Below are 16,971 nucleotides of genomic sequence, written 5' to 3'. Positions count from 1 at the left end.
TTCTATTTGAAGTAATCCTTGGCACAGGTTAGGTGTGGATAAAGGCGTTAAATACTAGCTATAGAAGTTTTATCATTCAATAGCAGCTCATACAAGAAAGCATTATTTAACCGGACAACTACAAGGATGGCATAGGACATCAACACAAGCCCAAAAAAACCCAACACAACAAACTCCTATAGGAGGAAATGGGTTGTGCATCACACAGTGCTGGAAATGTTAGGTCTGCCGCAGAATGCCATTGATCAATGTCTGGCCCGAGCAGGAACGTAGCCGGGTAGCTCCGTGCCCCAGGGCAGTGTGCCAATCACAGTGGCAGGATCATCTGCCGCTGTGGTCATAGCTATTTTTGTATGCCCTTTCCCTCCCCCAGCAAAGGCGGCACCCAAGGATGCTGCCCTGGTCACCCCCTCTCTGCCCCCCCCCACTCCCGGTTATGCTACTGAGCCCATGGTATTATTAATCTATATTAATATCATCAAGTGAAAAATCTGGTTCGGACAAATGATTCAGGATGCCAGAGGCTCAGCCCTGCACAGAGCCGTGTGAACGTACACACTCGCCAGAGAACAAAAACTGTAGTTCTGCTATTTATGGTAACTGAGCTGACACATGGCAAATGCAATTTAATGCCAACAATTTCACAGTAGCGTATGCTGGTGGTGGGGCAAAAAAGGGTGAAAGAAAAGATCTGTGTGCAAGTACATTATGAATGGGATTGAGCCCGATTGTAAGCCTTTGAGAGGGGCTCTGGAGTAATGGAGCTGTCTTCTTGCCCAAGGTTTAAGGACAGAGAGGCCATTTAAATAGCAAACAGGATGCTAAGGAGGGACCATGGTAGCCACAGAATGCAAGCAGGAGAAGTGAAGTCATGGTGAGATGGTACAGCCCCTTCGTCGGGTTCCTTGAATAGAATGAAAACTTTATTAGTAAATGTTGAAAAATCAGTTATTTATATGGCCTTGTCCAGCTGGAAGAGAATATAGGACCTTGCCCATGGTAGCTACATTATACATATTAATGACATCTAAGACATGTAGTTAGTCGTGCAGCCTATATTAGTCCAGGATATAGGGGGTTAAGAAGTTGTCGTGCCATGGTGTGATAAGAAGAAAGGTAAGACCCTCCTTGTGGTAACCATATCAATACAGAGCTGTAAGGTGCTTCAACATCCTGAAACAATGGTTTTAGCATCCAGTGTACAATACTAAAACATAGGGTACTTCTATACCACATGGGCATGTTCTGAATACAGAAGTGTGGCGAGTGGCACTTGGCCTGGTGTTGGCCAGTTTAGCTGAGCTGATAAAACAACCAGTCTGGAGGACTTCATTGACTCAGCTGGAAATGGAGATCTCTTTTACTAGAGTAACCAAAGAGTTGGAAAATTTGTGTGCAAACTTTTGGGCAGAAACACCCTTTTTAGGTATTCTCTCCCCGTGGAAAATGCTGATTTTACAAAAACCACGTTTTTCATCAAATCAAGTCATGTCAAAAGGGAATGTCCATCAATCTGGCATTCAGCGAGTTGGCAAAACCAGCATAAATCACGTTGCAGGGACATGGGAGCAAAGAACTTTTTTTCCAACTCTTTGGCTGACCTAATACAAGATGTCACATCTACTCAAGCAACCTTGCCTGCCTATGTCTTTAGACCGACACAGCTACAACCAACTCTCGGAAATGGAGTGGCACTTGAAGGTGTCATATATAAAGATCAGAGTGGCATGATATACCAGCAGCTGGATTATAAGCGCTGACCTTAGAAAAATAAAAGACACAAGCTGCAGGTCAGGGTTGAAGACTTTTTGGCCAAATAAGTAGAATAGTTAAGTAATGATGAAAAGAGGGATGATCCGCGAGGGTACTGGACTGGCACTCCGAAGTTTTGGGGTGCATTCCTGATAGCACCAGAAAGGTACTTAGGCTCCCAGGTTCCATTGAAGTTGAAGAGAGTTAGATGCCTTACAGACCTTTGAAGATCTATGCTGCAGTCTTTGTGGCACATCTATACCTCCACCAACTTAGTGAACTGTCTAGGGGTGCTGTGCTGAGACACACAGGGCTGCTCAGCACACACCTTCTCTTGAATGGAAAGCTGGATGGCTGGGAGGTTTTGTCTGCCTGACATGGTTAGAAGTACAGAAATTCCCTTTGTATCTCAGTTCCCAAACTATAAAAAACAGAAGACAGCCGTGAAGCCTGTCACAAACACCTTTCCTGCCTGACTGCAAACAAACAAAGTTAACTAGCCCCTTTCACCTGCTCCTTTGCATACCAGGTCAATCCTTGCAGGGAGGGACCATTTCTGACTTTGCCTATATACAGCCCCAGCATGCGGGGGCTCTCATTTGGGGGTAGGCCAAACAAGGGACACTGTAATACAAACAGTAACCAGGTTCACAATAATTATAATCATTATTCAATATTAATGAGCAGATACCAATCCATATTGTAATAATATCAGCATATGATATTATTAATGAGTACATAATAAATATAATAAAGGTCAGTATCCATTTCGATCCGGGGTATAATTGAGTTAATATTCAGGTGATTTATGAAAATGACTGTTCTTAGGAGATTTTGAAAGCGTGGAACACGTAATGGAATAAATGTCATTTTCCAAAAAAAAATTACCGGAGCTAACGTTTCACTTCTCATGCACACCTGCACTAGAACAATTGCATTTCTTGAAGGTTTTGTGGAAATCATCTGGGTGAAGTAGCATGAAGACCTTGGAGTTGAACCTTGCTTTTGAACAAACACTTGCAATCCACCTAGCACTTGTGAATAACAGCAGTAATCCAATAGTAGCAAATAATAGCAGAGGTTTCGGCCAGGGGCCAAGTCTGTATCCAAAAGTGAGGAAGCAGAGAGATCCAGGAAAGGCCATTCCAGCGGGCAATGGCTGCGCTGGAGAAGGCTTTCTGCCCCACAGCTTGTCTCTGAGAGTGTCGCATGCCATTCAGCGGTAGGATGGCAGCCCATGCAGGTAAGCCCAAGCCAGTTTAGATATGAGAAGTGAAGGTGCTGGGGGACAAGTTTTAGAGCAGGTCTAGCTAGGATGCCTGTACATGGTGTTGACTTTTTCTAGCCAAAGATAATCTCTAGATTTATCTCACTCTCGCAGGGCACCACGATGATTCCCATTACTATTTTGCACGTAACACGTTTAACACTCATAATTGGTTAATATGCTATTACTAGTAAAATACATTAGAGGGCACCGGTGGACGAACTGTATCAGAACAGGGAAAATGGCGATTTTAGCTGTGTGCAAGAATACACATAACAAACATTTCAGGATAAAATTAAGCCTGGTGGAAGAACTGGCTATGGTAAAAATAAAATGTGTCAGAGGTGGTTTAACTTGCCACGATAAATCGAAACCTACCACGATTAAAAAACATCGATGGGTATTTTCACACGCGGCTAACCTAGCGCAACGACAATTTTTGGTGCCATTTCGTAATGTGTATCTAAACAACACACATCATGTACAAGGGCCTCTAGGTAACGACTCACTGAAATGTAGGTTGTTGTATCTTTAATACTAGTGATACCTGAATCAGCCCAGTTAAAGCTAATGTGAGCAGCATATGATGCGATTGCACCTTTGAGTGTGTGATGACACCTGAAAAGGTGGAGTGGAGCTATCAGATGCCTTTGGGGTCTGATCAAAGTCCATTGCATTCAGTGAGAACCCTGCTACCAATGCCAAGGGGCTGCGGATCGGGCTGCAAGCCCCCTCTCTGCCCTGCCTCGTCGGGAAAACATGTATTCTGCTTTCTAAGCTCCTTGAATTAATAGATCTTCTTAGTCTACATTATTTCCAGACAGGTGTAAGGGTGTCCCCTTTGGAGTAGATGCATTTCCCTGTATGCCCCATTAGGACTCATAACCTGCAGAAGTATTCAGAAGAAAGCAAAAAATTAAATGCAGAGACAGACTTTATACCACTGATCTCAGCTGTTTTTCTCGCAGAAGACCATCTTTTGCGGCTACGTTATTGAACCTTTCTGTTTAATGACCCCTATACTGCACTGCTATCAGGTAGTGCCATCTGTATTTGGGAAAATGTGCTCACTCTTCTGTTTACTCAGCATAAATTATCTTTATTTAAGGTTTAATGGAAGATACATCTATTTGGGCATCTGTACTTAACTGATTACTGACCACGTTGGACTGCCTGGTGGGGGCTGCTGTATCTTGCCAGCTGCTGTGAAATGATAAGAGCCTGACATATGTTAAGAGCAAGCAACAATCACAGGCAGGGAGTACAACTTGTTTTTAAATATTTCTGAGCCAGCAGATAATGCCAGAATAAAGGAATCCACCCCCTGATCCTTCTCTACCTGCAAAGCGAGACGCTGTTGCAAATCCAAAAGCATACGAAAAAGCATTCAAAAGCCTCTATTACCCCCAGCATGAGTGAACTTTTTGTACACGGCAGTGTAAAACAGGTCCAGCTTTGCCACCTTTTTAATCCAATAAAGCACTGCTGTCTGCAAGAATGCCAGCGAGACCGGCCCTTTAAACTGGCAACTGCAATTGATTTGGAAAGTTGCTGCCATCTATAGATAGGAATTAGGATTTGCATGCACATAATGGGAGCTGGAGAAATAACCAGGTGTAAAAAGAAGGGAGGCACAACTCAGAGCAGAGAGGGAGGGAGGAAATGATGCTGGGGCTTGTCTCAATTGTCACCCATCACTGGTGCTCAGACAGGATCTAGCCCACTCACCTGTTTCCAACAGTGGCTAAATTCAAAGCATATGCAGGCAACTCTGCAGTTGGCACTTATGGGGTAACTTTCTTCTTGGCCTCTTGCCCCAAAGCAGGGGCACAGGTTGGTTATTGGCAAAACTTTTTGTTTTACTTAAAAAAAACCCAAACCCTAGACCCTAACTCGGTCTGTCCTTGTTTTCTTTTCCCTTGTGGCCCAGAAGTCTCCCCTCTCTCATGGACCTTAGGGAGTTCTGTTACAGCAGGCACCTGATATTTCAATAGACCTCCAGGATGGACCAATGGCGCTATTACTTCTTCATACTATGGTAGTGCCTCAAGGCCCAGGCAGGACTGGGGCCCAGCTGTGCTATGTGCTGTAGGTGCACTTGGTATGAGACAATCCCTAGGTGGGGAGGTTTCAAAAGCATCTATTGCTCTGATTTCTGCAAGGGCAGAGGCACCCATTGATTAAATGCAGAGACACATCTCATTGATTTCTATAAGAAGCAGACACCTAAATACCTATTAAGGTCTGAGCCAGAGTGTCTTAGGAGCTTTACAGCACGGACTTTTTTGTTTTTGGTCTACTATGAAGTAACCTTGATGATCTCAGCCCAATGATCTGCAGGCATCACAGATGATGGTAGTATTACAAAGCCCACCTGCTCCCCGGCTGTCTCTCTCAGCAAGATGCTACAGCTCCAACAGATCTGCCTTTGCACAGAAAGTAGCGGGTGCAAGCCTCTGACCCGCGCTATGCCAGAGGACAGATGAGATGACTGGATTGCTCCCTGCAGGCCTTATCAATGCAGAAGCTTCCTCAGGCACCAGCTGATTGCATAAAAAATATACTGAATGAATGTTACTAACGTGGCAAAGCCAAGAGCTCACTGGTTAGGAAACAACAGCACTGAGGCTGTCATCAAGAAACGCACTTTGGTAACAAAAAACCACGCTGGACACAGCACAGCTAAATGTACAGCACTGCTGATGAAAAGTCAAACTGGGACCAGTGTCAGAGCTCAAGTAAGTGGCTACAACTTGGAAGTCTCTTAGGCAAATTCAGCAGTAACACCTATTAGCAGTAACATAATTAAGGGTGAGCAACTGGGCCACCAGCACTGGGATTTGACTTAGGGGGCACAAGACTGCCAGTGTCTGCTGCTGCTGGCCTGGCCACCAGTGCCACCAGCCTGGCCACCACCCCTCCCCTGCTGCCATCCAGGATGCAGAACCTGCCTTTTCCTGTTAATCTGCAAAATGCAAGTCAGGCTTGATATGGCTGGAAAATAAATTGAAGGGGGCATAAATGATAATGGTGCAGCTTCCATGGACGTGGCACTCCATGGCTATGGGCAAGGAGTAACTTGCACACAGGAGCTGTAGCAAGGAAGGCAGCTTCTAGCAAAGTGCAGGCAGCAGCACATCCCTTTCCCCTTCTCTCTCATGGTAGCCTGTTGGTAGGTGGTTGACTCTGTTGCTCTCATTCCCCTGGCATGTGATTTATGCTGGTTTTGCAGACTCGCCGAATACTAGATTGGTGGAAGTTCCCTTTTGACATGTCTCGATGTGATGAAAACAGTGTTTTTTGCAAAATCAGCATTTTCCACTTGAAAAAAAGTCAGTGATGACAAAATAGTTTGGCTTCACTGCCAGGAAAAATCAAAATGAAAGAAACATTTCATTTTGGGTCAAAACGACACTAAATGGTGTCTATCTGAATGACCGCGCCAACCATGACCCCTCTGGGCCAGGTTCCTAGCTTGACTCCATCTCCTTGACTGCATTTTGTGCTGTGGCTGAGTGGACACATCAGGGACTGAGTCCGGCTCAGTAAAGCCATGCTTCTATAACATGAGAGATTGAGTCCAGTGGGCAGGGAGAGCGATTTGCAGCTATTGTCAACTGGCCTTACCTTGCGAAAGCCAAAAGAAACCAGGATAATTTATGCTACCTTAAGTTCTGGTTCTTGACAAGTAACTTTTCCTGTTGTATATGCAGCTGGACCACACGAACCTTGAGATGACGTCCAACTTTATGGCTCGATGATTCTATGGATTTGACTCTAGCATTGTTGCTTTATTCTTGGAGCCTATAAGTGCTGATATGACGATGCCATTCCTGTAGATGTACCTGTGATTCTGGCACTCTATGCTATGATCCTGGGGTTCCTGCAGAGGTATACTTGGTCCTAAATTAAGCTCCTTGTACAGCAGTGTCTAAATGATAATCCTTTTCTGGGGATCACATTACATGTCCCATACTGCTGCTCCATTTTTTTTGAGTGCATTACATAATTAAAGGAATTTTTGCCCCTGTAAAGCACAATGCTGCGCTGGTTAAATTAAGGTAAAATTACAGTAAACGCAGACTCAGCAGTTTACCCTGTTCTGTGTAGCATCTCACTCCCAGGGACCATACACACCAAACAAATGCATATGGCTAAGCAGCTAAGCAAGTCAGTTTCAAGCAAAAAAAAAAGATCTATTTCCAATCAGGGGTGATAGATGAGGTTTACCTTCCTTTACCGAATATATTTTCTGGAGTTTGAATATGTGGGTAGTTTAATATGATTAGGTTAAATTTCCTAATGAAAAAAAGTATCATCTATCAAAAAATGATATTTGCCAAGTGGCCTTTTTCATTTTCCTTCAGTTTCAAAGTCCCGTTAGTAATTTCACTCCAAGATCATTCCTGTCAAGATGAGCCAGTTATTTCCTCACTGGTCTGAATCTGACCACGTTAGGAACAGGTATATTTCCATCAAATTCAGACTTACATCAGATCCCAGTTGGATTCAGTTTTATTTGGGCCTCTGGCTGGTTTCTATAGAAGTGATGTGCAGAATGGATAAGTAGGATGCATCCCAAACATTTTAATAAAGCCAAGCCTCTAAACCAAGCTTAGGACACCCCAACATGAGGTTGCTTTTCAGTGGGAACTGTTGAATCCTGAGCACTTTGGAAAATCAAGCCACTTATATGGATTTGAGAGCCCAATTCACACACATGGTTTGAAAAATCGTTGGTGGGATTTCAAAACCACCAAGGCAATTTAGAAGCAAAAGTCCCATTGAAAGTCAACTGGAGTTGTGTTCCTAAATCACTTGGGCGCTTTTCAAAATCTGATCTCTTGTCTGGAACATTTTATTTTACCAAAAGGAATAGGATGATGCTCCAGATAAGTAGGAGATAAACTTTTTTGGCATGATTGCCGTAAATCAGCCCTGCCCCCTCTCCCGATCCCTTTCCCCTGCCATATCTGTGGCTCTGCTTTCTGCTCCTTGCCCCGTGCTCCCTGGCCTATCTACCACTCTGTGTTCTGCTCCTTGCCCTGTCTTCTGCTATGCTGCCTGTCCTCTCCATGATCTTCTGCATGTCACTCATTGTGGCTGTCCATACCAGTTGTGGCATGGCACAGGTTGGCCTTTCTGGTTCTAGATCATGAGAATAGCCAGATTTGTAATAGCAAAGATTAAAAAATAACCAGCTATCATGGAAAAGATAGAAGTCCTTACGCTTCAGGGCTTAATCCAATTTATAACTATCAGAGGTCAGGAGAAAAAATATTTCCCATAGCAGCCAGTTGTTCCAGGATTCCTGGAAGCCCATCCAAAACAGCCGATCATGGTCCAGGCAGCCAACTGATCTGCCCTAGCATGGCGACTCTTGGGTTCCAGCATTAAAACCGCCTGTGCTTGGTGCTATTATTATCTGACCACGCTTTACATGTTTTCTCCATACAGCTGAAAATGATTGGGGCTATTTTTACACAATGAGAGCTGGAGGTGTATTTGTGTATACTCTATTCTTCATTTGATTTACATCTATATTTTTCTTGCTCTCCATCTTCACAATAGAACAGTGGTAACATAGGTGCAGCCTGACCTTTCAGGTACAAAGATACTACACAGGCGTGAAAGTAGATGAGATTAAACAAGGCCCACTTTTGCTCTCACTTGAACAGGAGGAACTCTGCTGAGGTCCCTGTTGCTCCATCAGAATAAAATGAATATAAGGAAAATCAGAATCGAGTTGAAGGACAACATTAATGCAGCTTTAATCATTTTAAAGTTTTTTTTCCTTAATGCCTTAGCAACTGAGAGCAGTTTTCAAATATTTCAAAGGCTGCCATGAAAAAAAGAGGATTCTCCCTTGCCACAGAGGGTGGGAAATGAAGCAAGGGGTTTAAACTGCAGCAAAGCAGATTTAGATTAAAAGGGAAAACTTGCTTGCTGTAAGAACAGCAGGACAATGGAACAAGCTGCCTAGGGGAGTTATGGCATCTCCTTCTTTAGAGGTTTTCAAGAGCAAGCTGGCTAAGCATCTGTCTGGGCTGATTTTAGAAATGGTGAGCTAGTCTAGTAGCAGTGCAGGGTTCTGGACTAGATGCCCCTTGGGGTCCCTTGCAACCCATGTTTCTATCATTTGGGAATAAAAGCTGTTTCTTTACTAAATACTGTTATTTGAGCCGTTTGGTCTAGGGCTCCAGGCTTATTCATGGTTTTGGGCTTAGACACTCATTTGTTATTGCAGGGTTAGTTTAGGTGAATGTTAAGCATGAAGCGGCTCAATTTAGATCTCTTCTGAGCATGCTTCTAAGCCTAAACAGAGGTGGTTAAGGAAATATTACACCAATGGGGAGTTGCCTAATGATTCTAGATTTCTGTGCTGTACGGACGATTGAAGGAGGGTTGGTTTAGATCACTGGTGGTGATGTAAGTGCCTAATAGCTGCCAACATTTTGTGCAGCCCTGTTTCATTTCAGAGGTGTTTCAGCCCATTTTAGTGCCCAAGACACCAAATCTGAAATGAAACGGAAGGCTCTGAAACTTCTCTGAAACAAAACGAAACCATCCGAAACATTTTGGAAATGTTTCGGATGCTTTGGAATGTTTTGGAGGTGCCCCCTGGGAATAGCTGGCACAACCCCGCAGCCCTGCTTTTAAAGTCCCAGGAGGCTGGGGCCAGGTGGGGGTGGGCCAGACAGGGCAGCCATAGGTTCTTCTCCCATGGCTCCTCTAGCTGTGCCTGCCTCTCTTTAGGCAGGGGGAGCTACAAAAGAAGCCTCCATGGCTGCCCTGCCTGGCCCCATCCCCCACTCGGCTCCAGCCTCCTGCACTTAAAAAAAAAAAAGCCCCACACTCACTGGATGCAGCAGCAGCAGTGATTAGGGCCTCTGAGGGCTCATGGGAGAGCTCCCCTGTGCAGCGTGGGGCAGCAAGGATCACCCCCCCACTTGGCACCCATGCAGCAGCTGTAGCATTATGAGGGTGCAGCATGGGTCGACAGGGTGCTACATGCTGTCCAGGAGCTGAGGCAGCTGTAGAAGTCACCTGGAGCCCGGCACCACTAAGCCCCAGTGGCCCCAGCTCCCGGACAGCACCTTGCTGAGCCATGCTGCACCCGCACCATGGGGCAGCTACTGTGCAGGTGCCAGGTGTGGGGTGGAGCCAACTCTGCTGCCCCCCACTGCCAAGTGCTGTGTGGGAGGGGCTTTGCCACAAGACCCCAGAGGCCCTGATTGCCACTGCTGGATCTGGTGAGTGTGGGGCTTTTTTTCTTTTTTTTTTAAGTGCCAGGAGGCTGGGGGTGGGTGGAGTATGGGGCCAGGCAGGGCAGCTATGGGGGAGTCACTGATCTCAAGAGAAACCACAACTGTATAGTTGTCCTGGTTTTTTTCTCCTGCTCCAGGAAAAAAATAGCCTGAGAGCAACCAGGGTTAAATCACTCCCAAGGAATATTTCTTCTCTTAGAGCAAATGTCTTTTCCTGCTGTAAGTCTCATTTAGGCAACTACAGGAATGATTTGGAACTGATCCTTGCTCTGCTGTAAGTGATAGTGAGATTTTCATGTAGCCAGTCACGTATGTCCAGGAAAGACTCCAGGAGTGGCTTTCGGGATGCCTTGAAACCCACAAGAGTTTGCCATTGCCTTCAATGAGGCCAGGATTTCACCCAAAATATCATGGGATTGATGTCAAGAGCTGGCCACCCTAGAACCTTGTGGCCACCAAAATCACCCAGTAAACAAAACTTGCTCGACTTACAAGTTTAATAAGGCTCTTTTAATGTAGGGTTTTTTGTGCATGTGGAATTTATATCAGACGCAATTTTCAAAAGCTAAGTGCATTAGGAGCCAAAAGCTCCATTAAAACTGAGTGGGGCTTGTGCTTATAACTCACTGTGTTTGGACATACCTCTCAGAGACCCAAAAGTGTGTGAGAGTGGGCACATCTACATGTGCACTTTAATGTGCATAAGCCTATTTTAATACGCATTAAAGAGTCACAAGAAACCCATGCTTCTTAGCTAATGCACATTTTTCTAGTACCTCACAATGGAGGGCATTTTTCCACGTGCTTCTGAGCTACGGGGGTGGTGGAGCTTTAATTAGAGTGGCTCCAAGAGGCATTCTAATTACACCGCTGCCGCATCTTGTGTATCAGCATCCCCATGCTTAAAAATGGCTTCAGGTGCCCCTGCTGCCATTTTCAAGTACAGGGTGGCTATAGATGAGAGGTGGGAGGCTGCTGGAGTGCAGTAATTGCCACGTTCCAGAAGACTCAGTTAACTGAGCCTGCTCCTACGCACTAGAATTCCAGCCCATCGGAGCAGCCTCGCTGCTCGTGTATAGGCACCCAGAGGCTGTAGATTTAATGCACATTACCTAAAGTGCATTAATGAACATGTAGACATGCCCACTAAAACCAAGAAAGCAGGGAAGCAGCAATCTCTGTGGTATGAACACAGAATTGGGAATCAGGACTCTTGGGGTTTTCTCCCAGGTCTGCTGCCATGTCTCTGTGTGATACTGAGTGGGCATATTTACATGTGTGCTTTAATGCACATTAGCCTATTTTAACGCACATTGAAGTATCACAAAAAAATGGTGCTCTTTAGCTTATGCACATTAAAATAGGCTAATGCACCTTTTTCTAGCACCTCACAATGGAGGTACTAAATGTAATGCCTATTATCTAAAGCACGTTAATGACCATGTAACATGCCCAGTGAGTCATTTTAAATTTTTTTTGGAGAATTTTGTTCCAGTATTTTTAAGTAGAATAAAAGTAGGCACATTGGCCAAGAGGTTGTGTAAGGGCCTAATTCCACTTAGGGTGCCTGTAGATGTGCTAGGATTCTGCTCTGATGTGCTGCATCAGAGCCGACTGGATTAACTGAGTCTGCTGGAGGATGGTAACTACAAGCTTTAATTCAAAGCATGGAGATGCTGATGTATGTGAAGCTATGGTGGTTTAATTAGAGCATCTCTTGGAGCTCTACCTGCCCCTCATTCCCAGAACCTGTGTAAAAATGCCCTTATTGATTTTCCAAAATGGTGACTGCCCTTGCCTTTTGTTAATACTAATGCATGCTGAAGGTAATCTGAATCTCTTGGAAGCACTCAGTATCCATTGAATCCTCATGAGTTACAGGAGCAACCATCTGTTAATAATGGAGCCTACTTTTATGAGTTTTTAATGTAAAGGTCATATTCTGATCTCATTTGGATAGGGGTAAATCTGATACGGTTCTACAGAAGCTGATGGAATCGCTATGGATTTACATCACTATAAACTACTATTGGAGCTATTTAAAAGCTATTTAAGCTAAAGGAAGATGTTGGCACAAGAACAAATGGATATAACGGGGTCATGAATAAATTTGGGCTGGAAATTAGAAGAATTGTTTCTAACCATCAGCAGAAGCTCTGGAACATCCTTCCAATTAGAGTAGTGGGGGTAAAAAACTCATAAAGTTCATGAATGGGAGCATATAACATAGATGTTTTATAGACTAGGGGTTGGACTTGGTGACAAAAGAAGTCTCTGTCCCTCCTAGGTGCCTATTATTATATTACAGTAGTGTCTAGAGTCCCTTGTTTTAGGTGTTTAGGAAAGATAGGCCTTGCTATAGGGGCTTTAAATTCTGCATGGAGAAAAAAGGCAAAGGGCATCACCACACTCATTTTAGAAATAGAGAACTGAGCAACAGAGAAAGATTAAGTGAATTGCCTATGGATAACAAGAAAGTCTATGGCAAACCAAGGAACTCAGTGAGAGTTTTTTGAGAGCTAGTCTGTTACCTTATCCATAGGACCATTCTTCCAGACTTACACAAAATTGCAGCAAGGGAAATTTAGGTTGGTTGTTAGGGAGATCTCTCTCACTACGAGAGTGGCAGACATTGCAACAGACTATGGAGAAAGATTATGGTATCTCCATCCTTGGCTATCTTTTATAATAAGTTGGACAGACACTTGACTGGGATGGTTTAGTAAAGGACAATCCTGTCCTGAGCAGGGGGTAGGGCTAGATGACCTCCTGAGAGTCCTTCTAACCCTACTACTCTATGATTCTATGCTGTAAACACTGGGCAAGTGGGTAGACTTATTGTTAGGGGTGTGCGAAATGGGCCGTATTTGATTCAGATTCGGCCCAAATCGGGGACAGTGATTCGATTTATTAATTTGAATCACTGTCCCTGATTTGATTCAGCCAAATCCAAATCTGCAGATTCAGTGATTATTTGGAGAATCAGCAATTTGGCCACAGGCACAGCTTTAAATATTTTTTCTACATACCTCAAGATACCAGGCACAGCTTGTGAATGCTGCGATACTGGGGCAGATGGAGCATCCCACAGGAGCGCGGGGGGCGGGGGAATGACACGTGCTCAGCAGTGAATCTGGACTTCTGGGTCTGCTGGGGAGCATGCTGGGTGACCCCCCCCAGCTCAGCGGTTGTCCGTAGGGGGACCCCGGGTGCTCCCTCCGACCCAGCAGGCACCAGTCATCAAGCCAGGGGTAGGAGGGAGCCCCTAGCATGCTCCTTGGCAGACTCAGAAGTGGATCAGAAGTGCTTCTGGTTCACTTCCGGGTCTGCTGCTGAGCACGCTGGGGAGCCCACCACACTCCTGTGGGACGGTCCATCTGCCCCAGCATCACTGCATTCATGAGCCACCTGCTATCTAGAGGTATGTAGAAAAAACATTTAAAGCTGTGTCTATGTCCAAATCTCCAAATCTTTCTGAATCTCTCCAAATCGATTTGGAGGGTTCTGATTCAATTTGGAGAGATTAAAGGGTCTTCTCATTCAATTCAGATTCAGAGATTCAGCCACCAAATCGGGCCGAATCTCTGCCAAATCGAATCAGCTGAAGCTTCACACAGGCCTAGTTATTACATATTCATATTCAAAAAGCTAAATGAGCATATGTCTTTGAAAGACTGGAGGTGTCAATGACATCAGGATCTGGCTGTGACTCACTATAATAGCACTGTATCTCACAGGAGCACTCGGAGGTTTAATTAAAGTTTGCCATGTGTTCTGAGATCCTGAGATGAGAGGGGCCATTTCCAATGAAAAATACTATCATTACATCCCACTGTAGAATAGCAAAGTGCTCTGGTAAAGCATGGAATTTACAACAATGCAAAAAAATAAAGGAGACATTGCAACCTTGACAGTGTAACAAATATTGGATTTGTCGACACCTGGGGAGAAAAAAGATTATAAAGAGATAAGAATGTCCCAATCACTGTAGTTCATTAATTTGTTGCCTCCTTGAGAAAGAACACTGCCAGACAATTCAGAAACAGTGTAAATTATGCAGAGTATAATCTCAGCAAACTGGCAGGTGCTCACCTAGCTAACAGACATATTGAAAAAAAAATCTCCATGCGATTATTTATTAGACTTTTTGAAGATTACAGGAGGAAGTATCTGGCCCAGAATGTTAACTTGCTAATGAGCCTTTATGTGGTTTACCTGTCATATAATAATGGATGGTTTCCCTTTGCATGGCTTTTTAGGTTTATTGCTGCATCCATTAGACAGCCACTATATTCGCTGAGATTTGGAAGGACTTGGAACAAGGGGATGAGTTCTGCTCCCACTGGTGTCTTGGCCTTACTTCTGTTCCTCTTGAAATTAAGACCCCCAACCTGATTTGTTTTTTTTTTCTCTTTCCACCCCTTTGTCCCATTCTATTGTCACGAAGGACTAGATCCAAGTCCCAAATGTCCAGCTGAGAATTCCCTTAGGACGTCTTTCCGCTTATATATATGGGCCAACTGTACCATGTGTCTACATCTGTGACAATTATGCCCTTGCCACATCCAGCCAAGTGGCATGTCAGTGGAAAGGTAAGAGGGAGAGAACATGTCATGGATAGGGAAGAACGTACTTGCACGTCACTGCTTCTTAGCTGATACTTGACATCCTTCGGGAGTCATAGCCAACTAGTATAACATAAAGCAGCCATTAAGCTGCTCCAATCTTTATCCAAACCTTGAACAGGGCTGGAGGAAATGCATGTAGTCAGCTGTCAGATAGCCTCACCTCACTGAGAAAAAACTCCTCTCAAAAGAAGTCTGGCTCTTTCATTGATTTGGGACCTTTTGCTTTCAATATAAAGAACCCAGTTGGTTTGTATGTTAGATTTTCCTTGTGTATGTAGATTTTCCTTGTTGATTCATGAATCAACACTGGGTCCTTCTGGGCCAGTACTGGAGTGAAGCCACTCAGGGCCCAGAGAAAAAAAATCTAGGCCCCAAATTTAGGGTCCCAAAAATTGAGAGAGGCTGTAGGATGCTTTTGGGCTGGTGCTGGAGTGAGGCTACTCAGGGCCCATAATCCAAAAAAAAAATATCTGGATCCCAGATTCAGGGTCCCAAAAATTGAGAGAGAGGCTGTAGGATGCTCGCAAATAACATGCATGCAAAGGGCAGAAAATGCTTCTCTACCAAAAAGCTATTTTCCCAATATACCCTACCCTAGTCACCTGAAGCATGCAGCCCAAAGACCATGTTTTTTAGGGCTATGGCTATGGGGCACACCTCCACACAGCTCACCTCACCATGCCCTCCTGGCACTACAGATGACTTATTCACCAACCCCATCTTCCAGTCCAGAGCCAGCCTTTGCCACACCACATGCACAGCTCCGCTCGGTCCCTTACGTCAGGCAGGCAGATGAGATGCTTGGGCTACCTACTGAAGAGAAGGAGCCGAGACTTTTTTGCTGTAGGGCATCATTGTTGCTTCCTATTCCAGAGATGGTGTCTGCAGCCAGCAGCTGAGAGGGCCAAGCACGACGGGAATAGTTCAGGGGGTTTTAGTTGTCCTCCCACTCAGAGCCCATAGGGCCTGCCTGAAACCTCTCTGCAATCCCCTGGCGGAGAACCACAGGAGCAGAGTAAATTACCGACGTGTGTTTGGACGTACTCCTCAGAGAGCCAAAAGTGTGTGAGAGTGAACGCATCTACACGTGCGCTTTAATGTACATAAGCCTACGTAGCCAAGCTCTTGGCCAGTATATTGCCAAGCGTGGCATGCTCTTTAGCCAGTATGCCAGGATAACTTGTTCTTCCTCCGTCCTAAACCATGATACCACCTCGCATTTCACCAGCTGAGAATCTAGCTCCTTGATCTGGATTCCAGCCTTACTTATCACAGAGGCATTTCCCTTTGTCTCTAATTAGAGCCCCGTATATTTAAATATACTTCTAGTGTATTTAAATACACTTCTGTAGCTCATAAACCTTAGTAATAGTCATAAACCGCAGCCATAAACCTTTGTTCTGAAAGGAGGACCCCTTTCAGAGCTGCCCAGTGGTTGAAACAAGGAGAATACAGTCCATCAGTGCAAAGGAACAGCCATAATCAGAGCCATTAGGCACAAACAATATGTTACACTACATAGGGACTGAAGTGCCGGCCTTTGTTTTAAATTAATGGCTGCAGCTCTAGCTAAAAGCCTGTCGTTTGCATGGCACACAGGAACAATTGCCTTGTGAGAGAGTGATGGGAAAATGGAAGCCTTGGCTGGGTGTCAACAATTTAACTGCTAATCCCCTCTTACCCACTCAATGTGCTTTATTGCATGACCCTGTCTCATCATGGCCTCACCTCTCCCAATCTGATGCAAAATAGTAGCACGCAAGAGGTGGCTATACATGTGCTAATCCACCGTCCAGTAATTTTCTCCATGCCTATCTCACGCCTGGGGCATCAGTCCTCTGCGTGAAGTCACCCTTCAGAAAGTCAAGCACATCTTTGCTTTCTGGCTGTTGAATTGAATGAATACTGGGGAGCTGGGTGCGACTGCTTTCTCTGTTCCCAGTGGAAGGGCTGCAGCACTATGAGAGGTGAAGAGCAGTCCCCTGAAGAGTTCATCATGGACAACTTTCTGCTGATCTCAGTAATTGTGCTCCGCCTTCAGGAATCACTCTGATGG

Source organism: Crocodylus siamensis, chromosome 4 (genome assembly GCF_052110815.1).
Source record: "Crocodylus siamensis isolate JL-2025a chromosome 4, ASM5211081v1, whole genome shotgun sequence".
NCBI lineage: Eukaryota > Metazoa > Chordata > Crocodylia > Crocodylidae > Crocodylus > Crocodylus siamensis.
Note: the sequence above shows the minus strand (reverse complement) of the source record.